General features: G+C 34.5%; 1 protein-coding gene across 6 annotated transcripts in view; it reads left to right on the top strand.

Moving 5' to 3' along the window:
* Positions 1–20828, top strand: part of KCNMA1 (potassium calcium-activated channel subfamily M alpha 1) — a 496510-nt gene that overhangs the window by 234310 nt on the left and 241372 nt on the right. The gene's annotated exons all lie outside the window — the stretch shown is intronic.

The following is a 20828-nucleotide window of genomic DNA, read 5'->3' as shown; positions in this document are numbered from 1 at the left end:
AACACTTCTGAAAAACTCTGAATGTAATTAGACACTATGAGCATTGTATCGCATATCTGTTCAGATTTCCAACTCCTGGGTTTGATAGATTTCTCCCAAGATAAGGTAAGTCAGTAAAAATCTGCAAAGCATCTCACTAATATTTTTTTTATTTTTTTTTTTTAGATTTGCACCAACTTTATCATACAGTATAATAGTTTTGGCCAGGCAATAGAAACTTTCTTCCTTACCTTTTGAGATATGTAATGGTTTGATACAAGCTGGTGTAACTATGAGTATCTTCTCTTTGTTATCATTCATACTTCACACTTGTTTTCATATCAAGCTGGGGAGTGTTAGTGTGGTGTAACAGGCAAAGGGGTAGCCTAACACAGAAGACTCTAAGAAAAGGGATTCAATATAATGTTGTTCTGCTGAATCCAGTTATTTTGGGAGGATGATATTCTGACATATCTATAGCATTTTAAAGCTATGTATTTGCTGCTTTTCTCCAGACTAGGTTTAGGCTTGCCATTAGTGCAATGGTTAATATAGTGTGTTGGATTGAGCCAGCCTAGCTGTCTCTAATGGTAGTGGTTATGTCCTAAACCAATCTCTGTGTGAATCAGAAAATCAGACATTTCACTGTTGACATCTGCGCATACTGACATTTAGGTAGGTAGCAGCAGCAGCAAAAGGCATTATTGAATACGTGGATGTCAGCTGTGTATCATGTGAGTTTTAAGCCGTACCACTGTAGCCTAGACGTGTTAAGCGTAACAGAAATAACTAAGGTAGAGAAGATTTTCTTTGTGGAGAGGAGCCAAGTGGTGGGAAAATTCAAGTTCTGTTTGAGCTCTCTTGAAGTGAAGACATTAATTTTCCCTTCTTAACATTGCAGTGAATGTTCTCAGTGATTTCAGAAAATTTTTCTTCAGTGTGTCACCACTGAAACATATAGCGTGGTGTTTTTCTGGAGATCTTTTTAAAAACTTCTTAAAGCACAATGGCAAAGCTTCTGGATGGCCAACATCTTTTCGTCTGTCATCCTGAGCTCTGTATATCGTGCTGAACTAGTGACTTGAGTAGAGTAGAGAGTAACATTTGCTTGCCATGACCATCTTTAGGCATGGTCAGTAAAAGCACTAGGAGAGAACTCAGTTTCCTGCTCAACTGGTAACTCAGGGCTCCCCTTTTTCTACTTCTTGTAATGGCAGTGTCATATAAATTGTTTATGATCTGAATATTCTTTTCTACTCTTCTGTTATATCTTCTGGGTATGATACAATCTACTATGCAATCATAGACATAACCTATGCATTTCAGGCACAGATTTATTTGTTTTTCTTTGTTAAAGAAATTGATTTCTCATGACCAGTTACTACTGCCCTGTGTCTTGAAGATTGCAGTTACTTTAGTCCCTTCAATAAGAACTGACATCAGTGTAGAAATAATGGAGCCCATCAGTGGCAAGGGGAAAACATGAAAACTCTCACAACTTGCTTAATATGTTCTACTCACATGTGGTTTTCATATTGTTTTCATATTGGAGTTGCATTTACAGAGGCACCCGTGTAGTTATTTCTGAATAGCTAATTTTTTCCAGTTTACTGTGTCACATATTATACTTGATTAGAATTGTACAAAAATGTGCCATCTGGCAATGACTGTAAAACAGCTGGATCTAAGAACAAAAGTGGCACTGTGAATAGGAAGATTTATACAACTATGCACATAGACATATAGGTTCATGCTGAGCCTTGAGCTTGTTCTCAACTGTTGCCTTCTTAATCTGACAGTTTTATTTCTTTTTATATGTGGAAAAAAGTTAAGCATACAGAGAACTCTACTTTTTATGTTCTTTATATCTTTGTATATCTGAGAAGATTTCAGACATACTTGCTCCTTCCAAATCATGATTTTATAAATTCTGTTTGTCTAGATCTGATATCCAGGGAACGTGACCAAATGTAAAACTACCAAGTTTTTCTTGAATATACCATAAATAAAATGCCCTTATTTTGATTCTTAGCTTGATTTCTAAACTAATTGTTTAACATGAGCTTTGTGCTTTTCAAATATGTCTAGTCTAGACCTTCCTTAAAGCTTTCCAAGTTTCTAAAACTATCAGAATATACCCTATGTATCCTCATCTCCATACCCCTCTCATTAATACTGTGGTAGGAAAGAGAGCACAAAAAATTTAGTTTTAGCCACCACAAACTAAGGTTTGATTGACACTGATCATGCTCTACTCTGTGTTAGTGTAAGAGCTTGGCCCATTAGGGATTGGATTGTTAATTAATCCCTGAGGAATATATGATAATGCATTTTAAAATACAGTTTTACTTAATCAGATTAATTGTATTTACAGTTCTGTTCCAGAATATAGTTTATTGAGGTAGTGTTATTTGACAGTGAACCACAAAGTTGATATCAAAAATTAATCAAATAATTTTATAAAAAAGCAGAAAACATCTTCAATTGTTAAGCTCCTTTGTCATGTCTGCAGCTTGACTTCTGGTATTCCAACTAGTGCATCATTACTCATTCTTTTGTCTTGCTTTTGTTAAATATATGTAAAGTATCCACACACATATTTGACTGCATAGAAATGCACTCTGACTTCATGTCTCATTTATTATATTCTTGTGTTCCATTCTGTATGTGGATGACTTTTAGAAAGGATTGTCATTCCCTCCTGGAATAGAGTTTTCTTGAGCTTCATGTGCCTCATGTGGTGCCTTTCCATTCAGTTTTTTGGCATTGTCTTTTGGAGGGAAAGAAGGTTTTGTTACCTACTTTAATGGTTGGACTTGATCTGAAATGTCTTTTTGAACCTAAGTGATTTCTTTGATTAGTAGTAGTATTAGCTGGAAACACAGATTTCAGAGATGCTATACAAGAAATGGCATAGCAAAACAAGGTAAAATGAAAAGTCTTGTTTCTTGTTCTGTAGAATTCACACTGGTTTTTGCCACTGTATGAGAATATATGAGGAAGGATGCATTGGAAACAAATACTCTTGAGAAATTTGCTGTGTGACAGCACAAGGAGAGAAAGTGTCATTAGCAAGTTCTCTTGGAATGTTTGGCTTTACTGCTTGTTTGATACTGCTGCTGCTTTATCTTGTGAAAGACATTAGATTTAGTGCAGCAAAATGATCTATAGAAATACTACAAGACTGATGAGGATTATTTATTTGAATCTTGTTGCAGATCCAGACTGTCAGTGCCCAAGAGAATTCACATATTTCTCACATGTTTAGGCTATGTTAGCCCTTTTACAGATAGGTCTGAGATAGGATGTTTAACTGAGTACTTCAGTAAGACTGTGTAAACACCAAAAATCAAGTATTTTTAGATACCAGTGTCATATTTTCATTACAAATCAGCCAGCTTTTCCACATCACCTGAACTAATCTGCAGAACATTTTGATGAGTCTTTCTCAGTTTCACAGCCCTTAAGGGAAAAAGCAATTGAAATTTCAGTTGTAAATCAAAAAATTCAATGCTGCTACGTCTGAATTTTGAGTAAATCCCATTGGCCTGATGTGTAAAAAAAAATTAAAATCTGTCTAAGATGATAAGAAATGCAGTTCTTAGAGATAGTTCAGTGGTTTTATCCTCCTCCCTACCCTCCTCCCCCAATAGTATAGCAAATTTTATTATAAGCTTCAGGTTGTAGGGTTTTTTTTGGTTGTAGGGTTTGGTGGTTTTTGGGGGTTTGGTGTGTTTTTTTTTTTTTTTTTTTTAAGTATTGTGAATCTATTTTTATTTTACATTTATATGTTGTGCAGTTTTAAACCAATTTGAGTTTCTGCTCCAGTAAACAGTTTCAGAACTATACTGTATCATTTCGCAGTTCAGACTCCTATGCTCTAAGTATTGTATGTATTTACCAGTATTTTAAGTGTGTACAGATTGCACGTAGCATTTCAGTCTTCATGTTTGAGGAATTAAGTAAGTAGGACTTAAATAGCGCTAAGCTTTGTGTCAACCCTTCCTACTTATAGTGAAATTTACTCATGCAAAAGTATTATGATTATAAAGCTCTTCTTTGTATTATTACACTCATTAACCTACACTAAGTGGCCACAGGAGCATTCCTTCATACTTTAAGTACACATTTGAGTTAATGTATATACTTCTTTTTATGATGCATGAATAGAGATGAAGCAGCTGACGTTAAATTCCTGGACCTGGTTCAAGGATATGTTGTTAGAAGATATTTACCATTGCTGAAATTACAATAGTATCTATCTTGGGAAGTAGATTAAAAAAGTATCATTCCCTCCATAATGAGAATTCTAAGGAAATAATACAGGCAGTCTCATACAGAGTATTCAAATCCACCATGGTACTCTGTAGAGCCAGACTGCTTGTCAGTTTTGATTTTATTTTTTATTTTTGTTAATTTTAATTTTCCTGCCATTTCTGTGAGCTGATAAACCTTGTCCCAGGCTGAGGTAAATCTAGTTGAATTTGTTCTCTCCACCTCTCCTAAACAAAAAGAAGGAAAAATAGAGTTAATTCCAAAAAACAAATCTTGGTTTTAACTGCTCAGTAGTCAAACAGAGTGATAGGTGCCCTTTTCCAATTTAAAGAAAATTCAGGTTAAATACATGAACAAATGTCTCGAGTAGTTTTTTTCAAATCATTTGGGTTTTACTATTATAACAGAAATATAACTTAAGTTGTTCCTGCTGCTGATTCTCAGCAAATGAAAAAATGTGTGGTTAATAAAGACCCTGTCAGCACCCTTTAAACTGATACAGTGTTAAATAAGATTTTCAGTCATAAGTAAGGGTTAATTTTATCTTCACTGTGTTTGTAATAGATAATCGAGTGCACACAATTGTTGGTTTAATTGAAAAGCAATTTGCAGAAGATGTCTGTTTTGTGGCAATGAACTTTAATTTTCTTCGTTGCTCTGTGAAGTTTCGTAGGAAAATGTCCATACCTAAGATTCATTGCTTTTGTAGCATGCTGCTGTTGAAGCCAGGTGGGTATGCAGTACAATGTATGGCCTCTCCAGGCAATTGAATAGCAGTAGAGGGCCTTTGTTAGGTACAGATGGTGTTAATGATCGCTGAAATCCAGCAACAACAGGATTGCAAAAGAAACAAGATGCAAAGGAGTGGGTGAGGGAATTAGATTATTATCCTCCATGTGTTAGTATGCATTTAGCTGTCTAGGACAAAGAGATTAAGCATAATTGCATGCTTTCTATGTGTTTTGGTAGACATCTGTCCCTTAAGGTACAGCAAGCAATCGTTTAAGTGTTATCTATCTTGACTTTTTAAAAAAGCTGGATATAGTGGGGCATACTTGTATAAATTATATGAATTTTTTATGTGCTATCCATCTCAACTCAGTGTTTCTGGTTTTGATCTGACATGCTCAGAGCTCAAGTTCGCAAATTACACGTGGATAAAATTTGTAAAACACTACCTGAATAACTTCCAATTTACTAAGTCATTGAAGAATATTGTAAGACTCCTTAATGAAACTTTCTAGTATTCTTCAGCTAGATTATAATCATAAATAAAGATAATTCCTCTGTATTTATGATATTGATGAAGCAACATTGGATTAAAATTGTTTTCATTAGTTGTACATAATCACTAAGTAGGCAATATGGAAATATCCTGTTTTCTTCAGACAAAACAATGCAATGAAGTTTATATTAATCAATGCCAGTAAATTGTGTTTGCTTAATGGTCAAAATTAATTGTCGCAAATTAATTGCATGAGAAATACTGTGAATGAGTTTCAGAAAAAATAGCAAAAAAGTTTTCTTCTATAATAATTGGCAACTCAAGCTCAGGGGAAATTTTTGGTTACTGTTTTTTGCTCCTTGGTATTATGCAGAAATTCTTATCAAGCATGATACATAACCTTGATGAAGTGAGAAATTGTAATGGGATGAATTTTCTTAAGTGTTAGACCTTGTAAAAGATTTCAGTAAAGTCAAAATTTCTGGAAAACATCTAAAAGATGAAAAAATAATGAATTAATCTGTGGCATAAATCACATCTGGTTTCTACATGCAGTTCTGGAAACAAGCCATTATCTTTTGTGTGTGTTTTTTTTCAGTATTGTACTAGTCATCTTATATTTCAACATGTAACTATTTCAGCAGTCTTGATGCAGAATCTCTGAATTACTGAGATTGGAAGGGACCTCAAGAGATTTTTTTCTTAGTCCAGTCCTCCTGCTTCCAGCAGGGTTACCTAGGCCAGGTTGCCGGGATTGTGTTCAGTAGGGTTTTGAATATCATAAAGAACAGTCCACAGTCTTTCTGGGCAACCTGTTCTTGTGTTTGATCACCCTCCAGTAAAATGTGTGTGTGGGGGTTAATTATGTTTAATTGGAACTCCATGTATTTCAGCTGATGTAATTTATTCTTGTCCTGTCATTGGTTATCACTGAGAGGAGTCTGGCTGTTTTCTTTACTCTTAAAGGAGGCTTCATCAGGTATGTATACATCTTGATAAGATCCTGAGCCTTCTGTTTTCCAGGCAAAACAGTCTTAGCTTTCTCAGCCCTCCCCATATGACAGTGTTCCAGTACCTTGGATCATCTTTGTGGCCCTTCACTAATCTCAGTCCTGTATGACTACGTCTTCATGCTGGAGACGCATTTCCTCATGCAGCCTGGGATGCTGCTGACCTTCATTTCTACAAAGGCTTACAGTGAACTTGTATACCAGGCCCCTCAGGTCCTTTTCTGCAAAGCTGCTTTCCAGCTGCAGCCAGTTTTATGCTAAGGAATGACTGAAGCTTGTGTAATTTTGCTTTTCCAATAATAAGTCAGTAATTTTAAATAACAAAACTTTTTACACACGGTGATATTTAGTGACTTTATTTGTATTAAAATATTGCCAGATAGGCCTTTATGTAAATACCTGTCACTTGAATTAATAGTGTTTATACTGACCGTAGCAGGCTTAAGAGTTTGATCTTCAAGAAGCTGAGTCCTCATTTTTCATGAGCCAGTTCTTACATGGTTTAATTTTTCCAGTATCTGTTAGAATATTAGCTGGACAAATAAGAGTATTGTTTTTCAAGAATCTGAGATTTTTTTTTTTTTTAAGGGATAGCTAAATTTCCATTTTTTTTTTTTCTGTTAGTTTTCTCTTCCCCAGTTTCTACTGAATAGTCAGAAATTTGCTTTTCATATGGACACAAATCTGAATTACTGGCATGTTTGCAGAGAGCACAACATATTGCTCTCTAGTTTCTCTGTTTAAAGGATGTATGGAGGAAATTCATCTGTGAATAGTGTTGTCTAATTTGAATAGCCTGTTAGCTATATTTATGTAACAGCGCTTTGCAAAGAAGCCAGATTTTACTCTAAAACCTGGCTTCATATTTTTTGTGGAAAGGAAAACAAAAACTTCACAGGGGTAAAATTTCTCAGCTAACACCAGTAGAATAATATAAGCCTTGGTAAGGCCTCAAAGTGCGCTGCTTTTTCGACACTGTTTTGTCAGAAATATGTAGACAAACTAATGAGAGGGTCTGGAGAAAAACAAGAGTTATGAAAACTTCCTTGTAACAAATAAAGTAATGAGGAGTGGTTGTTAGAAAAGGATTTGTTTAGCCTGGGGAAGGAAAGCCCCTCCACCTTGTTATGTAGGGAGGGCAGACAGCACCATTATTTATGATGATAAACTCAGAGATTCTCAAAAGACTGAGATGGATCCAAGCACAAGAAAGATCTGTGACCCTTTCTGGCCCAAGGCAGACTCATTTTACAAAATGCTGCTCTGCAGCTCAAGGTCACAATTACTCAGATAAGACTTTGGTCTTTTAGTGTAGCTGATCAGTGAGATTTTTTTATTTTTTATTTTTTTTGTTTGTTAGTTTGTGTTTTGGTTGGTTGGGGTTTTTTAAAATCTTATCTTTTTTTAACTAATCAAGAGGCCACAGGTAGGCACACTGAAGTGCTTCTGAGGATTTAATGTTAGATGTTAGCATTTTATAGATTGTCTGAAAATGAGTAACGAATGCAACAAGTATGAGCAAAATGAACAAAATTCATTTGTTCCCTTACTGTGTCCTAAGTCAGTTCTGTCATGACAAGTGGTATTCATGGCAAGAAAGTTTATATCGGTGGTTCTGGGGCTGTTTGTAAGAAATGAATTTAAAAGCATAGCTTTGCACATCTGTGTTATAATCTACTTTTGAGTCAAATTCTTTTGTCTCTGCTGGTTTGGTTTTGGATGCTGTTATGCTTTATGTGGGATACCTGACCCCTCAAGTGGTGGTGGTAAGACAGTGGCTTGACAGAGACTATAGCAGATTGTTGCCTCACCTGGCAATTTTTCTCCAAACAGGTGCCCTTTGATAGAGGGCATTTGAATACCACTAGCTGACGTTCAACATTCCTAGATGCCAAACTGCATTTTTCTTTCCCAATGCATTACTTCTACTTTTGTGTACTGAGAAATCAAAAGCCATGGGTTGAAAAACAATTGCAAGTTAACAGCTGCCTTGTAGTTGGTACCTGGCAGTCTTTATTGCTTTCTTGCTCTGTTTTGGGAAGACTGTCCCTATCTGCTCTAAATTCCATTAGTTTTTGTTAGGGCAGGATCTCAAAGTTTGATTTGTGCAAGAGTAAAAGTCTTTCACCTGAAGGTACAGAGATGTCAGGCATAATTAGGCATATCTAGAAAATATATACTTCTAAAACATGTTTGAAGTTCTGTAGTTTATCCTCTGCTGCCCTGCTTGCATAAATCTTGCATTAGTTTTTATACCATACTCAATTTATGTTTCTGCGTGAACTCATAAGTCTGTGAAGCCAGATAAATCAGAGTGGTAAAAGGATCTCTATTATCTCAAAACCCCAGAATCAATGTCCTTTTAAATTTCTATCCATGTCTATTCATTTCTTTTCTGATTGAAGGCAGGGACTGAGGCTACTGCTAGTTTTTTCCTTGCCTTCCATAAATAGTAATATAAGATGTTCCTCCCTTGGTCACTTGAAAGTAGAATTAAAAATGCGCTTCATGGAGCAATTGTGTGGTGTCTCCATGAGATGAAAAAATTACTAAAATAGATCTTCTCAGTTTCACATTCCTGTGGTTTGCTAGTCTCATAAAATTATTTTTGAAATGTATTTGATACTTGTGTGCTACTTGTCATGCTGAATTTGAAGAGTAAATTGTTACATGGTGGTTTATGTTACAATTTACTAATTATTACTGTCTATACTGCAAGAATAAAGTTTTAGCACCATTATGTAATAATATATAAAATATATATTTATACATAGATATACCTAAAAATAAATTTTCATTGACATTATTACACTTACATACAAATTCTTTTGATAGTGACTTGGATCTCAATTAAGGAATATGGATTAAAAAAATTGTACTAGCGTTTAATTGTGGCTTAAATTCCAGTAGCTCTCACTGGAAACAAGTGGTATTTCTCAAGAGAGATTTCTCAGGAAATCTGTCCTGTGTTTATTTTCACCACCTACTGTATGCAGTAATTTGGAGGTTGGTTTGTGTAATGAAACTCTATAGGTCACATTTATGGCTTGCTCAGTTCACTTCTCTGTTTTTACAAACTCATACTATGTTGGTCGATGTGTTTCCAGTATTGCTGTGAGATCGTATTCTTAAATTACTTCTAAATTCTTTTAAAAACCACACCAGTATATAATTGATACACAGGTTAGAACCTTACTTTAGTTTTCACCCTTTTCCTCTTTTCAAATTAATCTCTGCAGTTTTTGTGCTATCCCAAAGCATCTGACAATGCATCTGCAAATACTTTCTTTCCCTTTAGACAGATCATTTGTGCACACTGAATTAACAGCATTCTTGCTTACCACTGGATGAATTTACAGTCTATCTAGTAAAAGAGGCAATAACTCAGAGGAGATTTTTAAGATACCAGATACCATATAGCCATTATCAAAACATGGTTTGCATAGAAGATGGCCTTTCAGAGTGGAGTTTAAGGTACAGTGTCTTACCCTCTGCCTCTTATGCTGTAGTTACAAATAAAGATGTGAGCTCTTTTCCTTTTTTTCCTCCCTTTTCTCCTGACAGCTTGACAAATTGTAGCTTTTGGGACACCCCAGTAGTTGATGAGTCATTTCTGCTTAAATTAGAATTCCTTGCAGCAAGGACACCCTTTCCCCTTTTGACTCATATGTTGTTTCTGACAGAGTCGTAGGGCCAACTATGCCATGTTAATAAAGAAACTAGACTAAAAAAAAAAAAAAAAGCAGCTGTCTCTTAAGTAAATACCAGAGCTGGAATCCAACAACACTAGAAAAAAAGAAAAAGGAAATACTATGTAAGTGAACATGAACACCTGCATGCTCCCCATCCTTCCCCTGCTTTGCTGGCATTTTGAGGGTTTTTTTAGATAACTGGTACAATTTAATGAACATCATTATCCCACCTTTCTTACCATTCCCCTCCTCCCTGCCTTTTTTAAACCACTCTGAGACCTGACAGAAAACCAGCTTCTCAAAGGGATTTGTAAGACCTGATTAGTGTGTACAGAAGGAAAGCTGTAATGGACCATTACAAAATTGTTATCCTTTTATTTGTGAGGCCCTTGAAATGCGCACAGGAAGAGTGCTTCAAGAGAACAGTGGTGAAATGATTGCCTATATTCAGCATAAAATACATGTGATAGGATACCCTGTACAAACCTCAATAAGATACAGATGATAAAGTACAAATGTCTAATATTAAAAATGGCAATTTGTGTCATTGTAGTAGATCTTGCTCACTTTAACGCTCATAAGGTTTTTATTACTCTTATCAGACCTAGAGCAATTAGAGGGTGTGGGGCAGCCTCTGTTCTTTAGCAAAACTGATAGCTCATGGCATGTTTATTCACCTGGTACTAATGGGAATTATTTGGCCTCAAAAATGAGGGTCAGCCACTTCTTTGGAACTATCTGATGGCACATAAATCCATATCAACTGCATACTTGATTTTTTCACAGGATCTGCACTAGGATAAGCATTACAAATAGTGGATTCTAGGCAAGCTGATTTCTTTACAACATCCATAAAATAATTCTTATAATTTAGAAAATTGCAGAAGTTTGCTAGAGACAATGTGATATATGTAAGATTCATTAGACAATTAGTCTGATGCTCATAGTCCTAAGACATACTGCATTAGCCATATCTGTTGTTTTCCTTAACATTTTGAATTTAATGTTTTCTCAAAACAAATAATTTTTCTATTAGTGTATAATTGTTTAAATATATATAATTATACTTCATGTCTCCTGAAAAAGATTAACATTTTTCAACAAAGATGGCTCAGGTTTTATCTATTCCCCTGATAAAATGGAATTATAAGAATAAAATTATATTGAGTATATGAAGTAAGTTTTGATATTTTTATTTTACTAAACAGTATTCATTCTGACTAAAAGTCTACTTAATGGAACAAAACTCAGATAAGTAGTTTTGCTATTCACAGGCATATTAGTCAAAACACTCTTAGGTGACTTAGATTTTGAAAAATAGAAGGCAGTATGGTAGTTGGTATGCTATTATTTAAAGAAAATCCATTCTTTGCTGCCTGTAATCTTTGAAGCACACTAGTGCTTAAAAAAAATTTCTTTTAAAGCTCTTTGATACCTTACTTTTTCTCACCTTATATTTGAGATTTTTCAGTGACATGCATTATGATGTTATCATAAAGTTCAAGTGCAAAATAATTAAGATCCATAAACTTGTATTAGAGTTAAAAAAAAAATAATTCTATTCTGAATATTGGATTATCAGTCACTCTGTATAAACCCCTATAAAACTTTTACACTATTACATTTTTACTGTGGATTTGAAATGTTGCAAACGTTTTGTGTAAAATTAAGAAAAAGACTAGAAAAAAGGAGTGGGAGAGTGAAAATAACATCAGAGTTATCTTGGCTTGCTTTATTAAAATTATTTTGCAACATGGTACCAGGGAAATTCATTGAACTGTGAACCCTAACAGGAGGAAACATCAGTTGAAATGGATTTGTCATCCTGATTTCATATAGGATAGAGCTGTTTTTCTTTCAGACTATTAAATTTTACAAAGAAGAAATAAAACTAAGTTCCTCCTGATCACTATTGGTGATCAGTTACGGGATTTTTAACATTCTTCATTTCATGCTTAAAATGCATTGTGATATTTTAGGTTAAGGATTTCTTAAATAGTTTGGTTTTTTTTTTTTTTTGTTTTCATAGAAACATAGAATCAGCTAGGTTGGAAAAGACCTTTGAGAACATCAAGTCCACACATTACCTCAGGTCTGACAAGACCACCACTAAACCATGTCACTAAGGGCCTCATTCACACCGTTTCTGAACACTTCAAGGGACAGTGATTCCACCATTTTCCTGGCAGCCTGTTCCAATACCTGATTACCCTCTCTGTGAAGAAATTTCTCCCAGTAATCCAGCCTCTCCTGGCACACCTTGAGTCCGTTTCCTCTTGCCCTGTCGCTTGTTATTTAGGAGAAAAGACTGACCCCCACCTCACTATAACCTTTCAGGTAGTTGTAGAGAGCTATAAGATCCCCTCTGAGCCTTCCCTTCTCTGAACTAAACAACCCCAGTTTCCCAGCCTTTCCTCATCAGACTTATTCTCACGTATTCTCCAGACCCTTCACCAGCTTTGTTTCTGTTTTCTGGACCCAGTCCAGCACCTAAAAAAGTAGAATTCTTCCAACCAGTATCCCAAAGAGGCCAGAGTCAGCCCTCCGGAAGTCTAAGAGTCAAAGGTAGAGGTTTTACTGACCTTCTTCCTGACTTCTCCAAGGACTGAAAATTCAACCATTTCATGAGCACTTTGCCTGATTTTTTTAATTGCTGTGGTTGTAGACCAGTAAAAAGGCTAAATGAGATTGAGATTGTAAAATACCAATGAGACTGAGATTGTAAAATACCACTGGTTTGGGAATTTAAGCCAAAGGGCCTATTGTGATCATTTCATCACATATCTTAATGCAGCAGTTCCAACAGCATTTTCTTTATAGTATCTTCTTAACAGAAAGATATTAAAACTTCATTTTAAAAATGTGATCTGGTACAAAGACTTCCAGTTACCTAGAGAACTAATTGCAGTAGGTAACTGGCCTTGCTGTTAAAAAATGCAGGATACATTTCAATGCAAACATTTGGCTTCATTTTCTACTTACCCCCGTTTTTCCTGTTAGCAGTGTTTCTACTGTAATATTTTGTAGAGCTATCTCAACATGTTTAAATCACATTATAATCCCCCTTTTTATATTAATTGACTTTACTAGCCTCATTTTCAGTTTCTTGAAATAGTACTAGATTTTAGAGCAATTCATTGTCACAGCTTTTTTTTCCTGAACTCTTTCACATTTCCATTGTATTTCTAACATTTTAGTTCATGCATTTTACACTCCCAATTGGATACTGTTGGGCATCAATATTTCAGTGATTTTCAAGTACTTAATTTTGATGAAAACCTTGTATTTTCTTATTCTCTGGTTATTTATGAAAAGCATAATAGGCATTTATGAAAGATGAAGTTAATATAGTGTTCTCCATTTTTACTGTTTCCTACTTAGCCAAAAGAAAAACAATATCATGCTATTAGTCCTGAAGAAAAAAAATTCCTTTAGTTTACGTTGTATTATTTGTGTATTATTTGAACTGAAGCACAATATTTGGTTACTTTCAAACTGGTGAAACCTTTCTTCAGGGATAGCTCTAGTCATGCTCATGTATTATATGTGTAGGTTAGCACATATTACATAATACTTTATTTTTGTGTGTATGTGTGGAAATCCCATTTCTGAAAATATGCTCTTAAAACTTGAATTGATCTGAGTAGTCTGTGTGCATAGATCAGCACAGTACTTTGCAGCAGCTGCTCACATATTCTCTTTGTTCTCCCTGTTCGTGTCTCAACTCCTGTGATGTACAGAATATGAAGAAAAAGGTACAAAGCTTTTAATGAATAAAAAAAACTGTGTTTCTATTTTCTCTGGACATTTTCACTGCAGTAGTTTGTGACTGCTTGCAAAAGCCTAGAAAAAGAAAGGAGCAAAATAGTAATGCACACTACAGCCAGAGAATGTACACTTTATCTTTGAAAAAAAACCCCAAACCAACAAATTTGGGGGTTGAAGTCCATTACAGAAATGCATATAACATCAAATTTTTCTAAATAATTTCACTTTCTAATCTGTTCTGAGAAATATTTATTCTGTCTGCATTTTATTAGTGCGTTTCAGTGCCACCATACGCACCTAATAACAGCATCACTACATTAAGAAAACCCTTCAACTTCGTTTCATAGCCAGTTAATCCTACCCATCTTTGTTTAAAATATTAGGTTGACAGAAAACAGAAACAAGTGCCTCCCTCCTGCTTAAGGAATTCAGTAGTTTAAGTGGAATATAGACTCATTTCCATTTATGTCCTGGAAAATATATTCTCTCAGTGTTCACAACCCTGTGACTTAGCAACAGTGTTTGGAGAACAAAAAATAAAAACCACCAAAACCCAAAAAACCCCCAGAGACTAAAAAAAAAAAAAAAAAAAAAGCAACCCCCATAGCACACAAATTCTGCTGCAGTACTTTTCCTTATGTTCACTGGTCTACATCCCATATTATGTTTGGTGATGACTGGTATAAAAGAAGAAAACCTGGTTTCTGTGTCTTATTTTCTATAATACAGTGAGAGCTTAAAGTGAGAATTACTCATTCATACAGTTTGATGCTGCTGAGTGAGAGACATAACATGGAAAAAGGTATCCAGCATTTAGGAAATTGTAATTAGGAAATAAATTTATATCAATACAGAAATAATTTATTTATTTTTTTTAATAATGTTTAGATTAAAAATGAGAACAAAAAAAAAAAAATTGCTGGAACATTTTGATGTTGAGTTAGCATTCTTTCCAAAAGCCTAAGTTCCCTTTCTTCTAGTTGCTCAGCCACTACTAATGTTGGGACTTCCCAAAGAACTGAAGGGCATCTGTTTTGTGCTCCTCATTGTGACTCTGCATGTGTATCTGTTGTGGCTTCCTTTTCCTTTTTTGTAGTGAAATAAAACTTCCCTTTTTTTCAGTCTCTGAGACAGTTAATACATAGAAGAGTATAAAAGTATTTAAGATCTTGCTATATTGTCACCTGAAATATTACATAATAAAGAGTAATGATACAGTAGGAAGGGGGACAGAAACAAAAGGTTTATACTCTCTAGAAGACTGACTTGTGAGAAATATCTGTGACAAGCATGTATATGTCTTCAAAAACATAGACGTTTATTGGTGTCTGCCAGATGTTCTGCTGAATCACCTTTTTCCCCTTTATTCAACCATATGGGTGAATCTTGTATTTCCTTGTCAAAAATGGGTGTTCAAACACAATTTTCATAGGATTTTTTTTCCTACTGATATTTCCTTTTTCTTAATGACCCTCTATTTTCTGCCTCACCGGATACTTTAGAATTCATCACATAAGTATGTGACCTTGATAATCTAATGATTCTATTTTTTTTTTTTTTTGGAAAAAGAATAGTGGATACTTTCTTTTTTTTTTTTTTTTTCTATAAAGTAGCAAGGGACTTAAACTTTCCATGGTCCAGCAATGTCAGATATATGTCACATGCAAAATTCATTTAGGTAAAATCAAAATTCAAGTAAGTAATCTACAACAGATTGATTTTCTATGCAACTATGACTAACTTACATCAGATGCGTTAATGAGACGAGTGAATAAGAATCTCATCAAAACTTTATCCCAAATACAGCTATCATTTATGTATTTGTATGTAGTTTTATCTTATTTACAGACATATGTAATATCAATGACAAATATTTTATAAGCATTCTCAGCATCAGTGAAGACATGAAAATTAAGTATTTATAAGTTTAGACATCTTACATTCATATAATCATAGTATGGTTATGGTTGCAAGAAATCCCCCTGCCATGCCTGCCTTCCACTAGACCAGGCTGCTTTAAGTCCCATCTAGCCTGGCCTTGAACAGTTCCAGGGATGGGGCGTCCACAACTTCATGAACTCTTTATCAGAAATGAAGCAGTTAACCACATTTGCTAGATCAGCTTAGTAAGAGGAGACTTTACCACACTGAGTGCTTCATGCCTGATTTTGCAGAAATGTGAAACTTCTCTTTGTAGTTCAAAGCCTAGAAAACTGTTCATCTATAAAAGAATGCATAATTTTTAACATGGTGCCAGTATGTCACATAAAGCAACCTATAGCATGCTTTATATAATATCTTTATTGAGTTGGTTTTCTTCCGTGTGCTCAAGTCTAAGTGTAATGTATAATCTCATGTATTAAGACACTAAATTGTGCAGGTTGAAAAGAATGGGAAAAATAGCAAATTTATTATGTTTCGTTAAGGCAAAATATTTTGCTTACCAAAATGTTGCATTTGCACTGAGATATGTAATCATGCAAATACTTTAAGAAAAATTGGTTTCATTTACTCTTTACATCCCTGTGGTGCTAGTTGCAGATTCGTGGCAGCAAAAGAGTCTGCAGGAGCTTGGATTTACTCCAGAGGTGAGACAGATGTTGCTTACACATCTGTGTTTCCCAGGAGGTTTTCTTGTGGAAAGTCAGATTTAAGTTTTAGTAAGTATGGCATAGGGAACTCTGGTGGTGCTATTTTAGAGGTATACACTAACCCATTAGCAATTTAGCTAGCCCCTGCCTCTGCTCATAATGGTGCTTCTTTCTGTCTCCAAGAGTTCAGGATCCAGTTTCCCTACTATATCAGGCATCATGTGAGCTTTACCTGACTGTAGACTTGTTTCTATGTAAATCAGTATTAAGACGCAATATATTGCTGTGCATTGACCAAAAACTGGTGATTTTGAGAAAAGCGCTGGAATGTTCTGTTCCCTAGTTGTGTGTTTCTCAGGGTTCCCATTCTGGTGTTAGGTTCAGGGAAACTGTTGCTTGTCACAGCAGAATCTAGCCACCTTAGGCTGACGTTTTATAGGAAACAATTCATTTTTAAATACAGTATTCAGAAAGTTCATAGCACGTTATTTTATTGCCTTGGTGTGATGTTTTCCTGCTTCTTTTTCTCTGCAATGCAAATCCTTGTTTGAACCGGCAACAAGGTACCATCAAGGTGGCATGTGATGGCACTGAGACTCAGATGATTTGTCTCATATTGTGATGTGTGATTATGATTATGGTCACGTTAAAGCTGGTGCAAGAGCTGGATTATTAGATTTAATTGTTGATCTAAACTCCATGCTTCTGAAGTGATAGAACTCATCTTTTATTTTCTTACAACTTCACAAAACTCAAAACTTTCGTAATAAAATTTCTGCTGCTGTCACTGACTGACACAATGGTCTGTGGAAAAAAGGAATGAAGATGCTATTTATCGAAGATGAACTTCTTAGGTTAGTTGACAAATAGAATTGGCTAGGCCAATTCAGTATACTGAGTAGGTCCCACAATAGTAGGCCTCATTTAGCTAGCTACTCCAACAGTATATAGTTAGGTCCTTATTGCATGAAATAGTTTTCCACTCAATTCTGAACTGTGGTCAACTGGCACCACACACAGCAAAATGGTCTGAAGATGTCTGAAATCTGAGGCTGCTCCATTTCTTTCTGAAGCATTGTAAATGTAACCAGATTTGCACTATGATAAACTTTGGGGCAAGTTGTGTATTTCATTTAAAAACTGAGACTAAACAATCTAATGCTCTTCCTTTCTAATTGCTTTATCAAACTTCAGGTAGTCTATTTTATAAGGAATATCCTGGAAGGTACAATTTCTTTTTATGGAGATTGCTTCTTTTTCACTTGTTCTCAGTACAGTTCATATTAATGTCCCTCATGACCTACATTTTTAAATAAATAAATAAATTGGCAGATCACGGTACAGTTTTAGGACAAGAATTCAAATGCTTTAGAAGGCTTAGCAATAATTTGGTGGTGCATCACATTTTATTATGAGATTCTAGTACATTCACATAAAAAATGTTGGAAGATTTAATGTTGCTGAAGCACTTATTGTAATCACTAAAGAAAGAACATAAGAGGCATTTGTGTTGTTGGGATGATTTCTGTTGTTGAGGATATTTTATACAGAAGATATAGGTTGATTTATTTTACTTTTTTTTCCCCAATGACAATTATTTGCTCCTAAAGGAAAAAAGGTATAATCATTTCTAAAATGAGAAACTCAATTGACTAAAAAATAAAATGAAAATGAACACACTAAGAGATATACGGAAAGTCAGGGAGTGATTCATCCCACTGTACAATGTTCATATTTAATTACTAGGTGCATTACCACATGAGCTTCCTCCTCTTTTGGCAAAAGAAAAGGTTACCTTGCCCAGTCTAAAATGCCTGATGAGATTTCACGGTTTGCAGATCACTCAACTAAACCCCAAAAACCCCAGAAATCTCCAGCAAACCACCAAACTGTAGCAAAAGTCATTTTGGAACACTAGAGTAAGTGGGAGAGTCTTAAAGGTGTGGGATGTATATAGTTGATTGGGACGGGGTTTGGGTTCGTGTCACTGTTTCTTAGGTTTATTGTGCTTCAGTGGTAATAAATCTGTTAGAATAGTTTCTGGGCTCTATAATTGTTATCTTAATGGTATTATCGTAATGGTGAATTTGTTTATGCCCTCTTAATAGTAATAATAGTTTGCCTATAGAAAAGAAAGGCGTGCTTGGGTGACAATAAGGAGTAATAAATTTGAACTAAAAATGAGTCAGAATATATATTGAAGTGGGGGCCTGGAATTTTCTCTGTAAGTGCATGGTTTCTTGATCAGAAATTAGCAGCCAAAATATCTAGTGTTAGTTTTACACTGGACAGAATTTTCAAGTATTAGAAGTTTGATATGTATGTCTGGTAATCTGTTTTCATGTACCGCTACTGTTTATAAAAGTACGTAACTAAGTTTAAAAATTAAATCAATGTAATTAATTTTCAATGCATGATTGGTATAATTTTACTGAAAAAAAAACCTCAAAGATTTTGTGTTTAATTTTCTTAAGTAAATATAAATATGTTTGTAAATAAAGCTTATCTATGAGATAAAATGAGCTACGTCCTGAAGTTCTAAAACATTTGATTTGTGTTGTTGGGTGCAGGTACCTACTATTTATTTCCTTGCTTTGATTTTTTTTGAACCTTTGCTGACCATGTTAAATTTGTTTTAAAGCGCATTTTGATTTTTAAGTCATATTTAAAGTTGACTGGCGAGTAAGTATATAGGAGTTACGCTTCTAAGGATTATATTGGGTTTTATTGAGCACATACAATTTTATCAGTTGAGTGCTTTTTTTCTCTTAATGTTAGCATTCAGCTTTATTTTCATTTAGACTTCTATATAGTGCTTAGACTGACTGCAAACAATTTGATAAAAGCAGTGTTTAATTTTTGAAATTCATGTCAGAGCATTTACAATTTCTTGTTTTTCTCCTTTGAAACTTAATACAGAGTCATGGGAAACATGGTGGGCTCTTTTTGGGGTGTGCATTTTTTTAATTTTTATTTTATAGGTATATAGATGATTAATAGGTATTCCATTCTATATAGGTATATTCTATATAGGCATTCCATTCTATATAGGTATAATCTATCGATAGATACATATATATAGGATAATATATAGGTATAATATATAACTGATGTGCCTGTTATTTTCTTTCTTGATATTACTCTGGCTAGCTCTTTGTACAATGTATTATTCATTTTTTCTCACTTGCTATTTAAAATTATACAACACAGGTGGAAAATATCTCTGGATATTAACCTCTGAATGTATTTCTATTTAGAAATAACTATGTTAAAATATTATTCCTACTCAAAACCCGTAAATACTTTACTGGAGTATTTGTGTAAAATGAATGACCCCCAGTGGTCATGTTGTAGATTACCTGTCTTTTACCACTTTTCCTCCTAGCAGTGGTAGAAATTGCATTATTTCAGATGGGGCACATTTGATAAATTATTTTCATACTAAGAAATTACTTTAAATATGAAACTGCAACAGGGCTGTCCTGAAATATGTATTTTAACAGCTAAGGAGACTGCTACATAAAAAAGGTAACGAGAGCACAATAAATATAGCTGGAAATTTTTCAGAAAAGATCTGTGAACAAAACCACGATGTGCACTCAGTTACGGTTAGGCATTTCACAAATATATTTATTTCTTCATGCTTTAAAATAAAAAATAACTAAAGATCCTTTTAAGCCTAAATGAAATGGAACCAGCAGTACCCTATAGTAATAGGCAAATAATTTTGATGTCTGCCCATCATAATGCAGTGTTAATGTTTTGAATTATAAAGTATTATTCCCTTAATTAGTTATCTGTGTTAATAATAGACACAGAACCAAGCATTTTCTCTGCAAACACTCCCTCAATTATACAAAAGGAATATTTTATGGTTCTGATTTTATTCAGATCAATAGGAATAGAAGCTTATTGGGACCTTAGAGGCTTAGATGCTATATACTGCATAAACAGATCTTTGCTCTGTAGGAATTTTCCCCCTACAACAAGTTCATTTAATGGGTCCTTAATATCCATATATATGTTATGCTACCTAAAGTATTGGTTTATAGGAGTACAAAATATATATTAATGTTTCTATTCTTAAAAAAACCCAAAACAAACAAACAACAAAATACTAAGATTTTCAGCATGTAATAGAGTTTTTTCTCTAGTTCTCTAGTGTGTTTTCTGTAGTATGTGTGTTTACGCATACATGTGTGTATGTTTTAAGATCTTATGTATTCTGTAGGAACCACTGAACACAAGTAAAGAAGATTCACAGTCACTCAGCTCTAAATCAGATTCA

This window comes from Lathamus discolor, chromosome 3 (assembly GCF_037157495.1).
Source record: "Lathamus discolor isolate bLatDis1 chromosome 3, bLatDis1.hap1, whole genome shotgun sequence".
NCBI classification, from domain to species: domain Eukaryota; kingdom Metazoa; phylum Chordata; class Aves; order Psittaciformes; family Psittacidae; genus Lathamus; species Lathamus discolor.
This window is presented reverse-complemented; position numbering and strand designations above follow the sequence as displayed.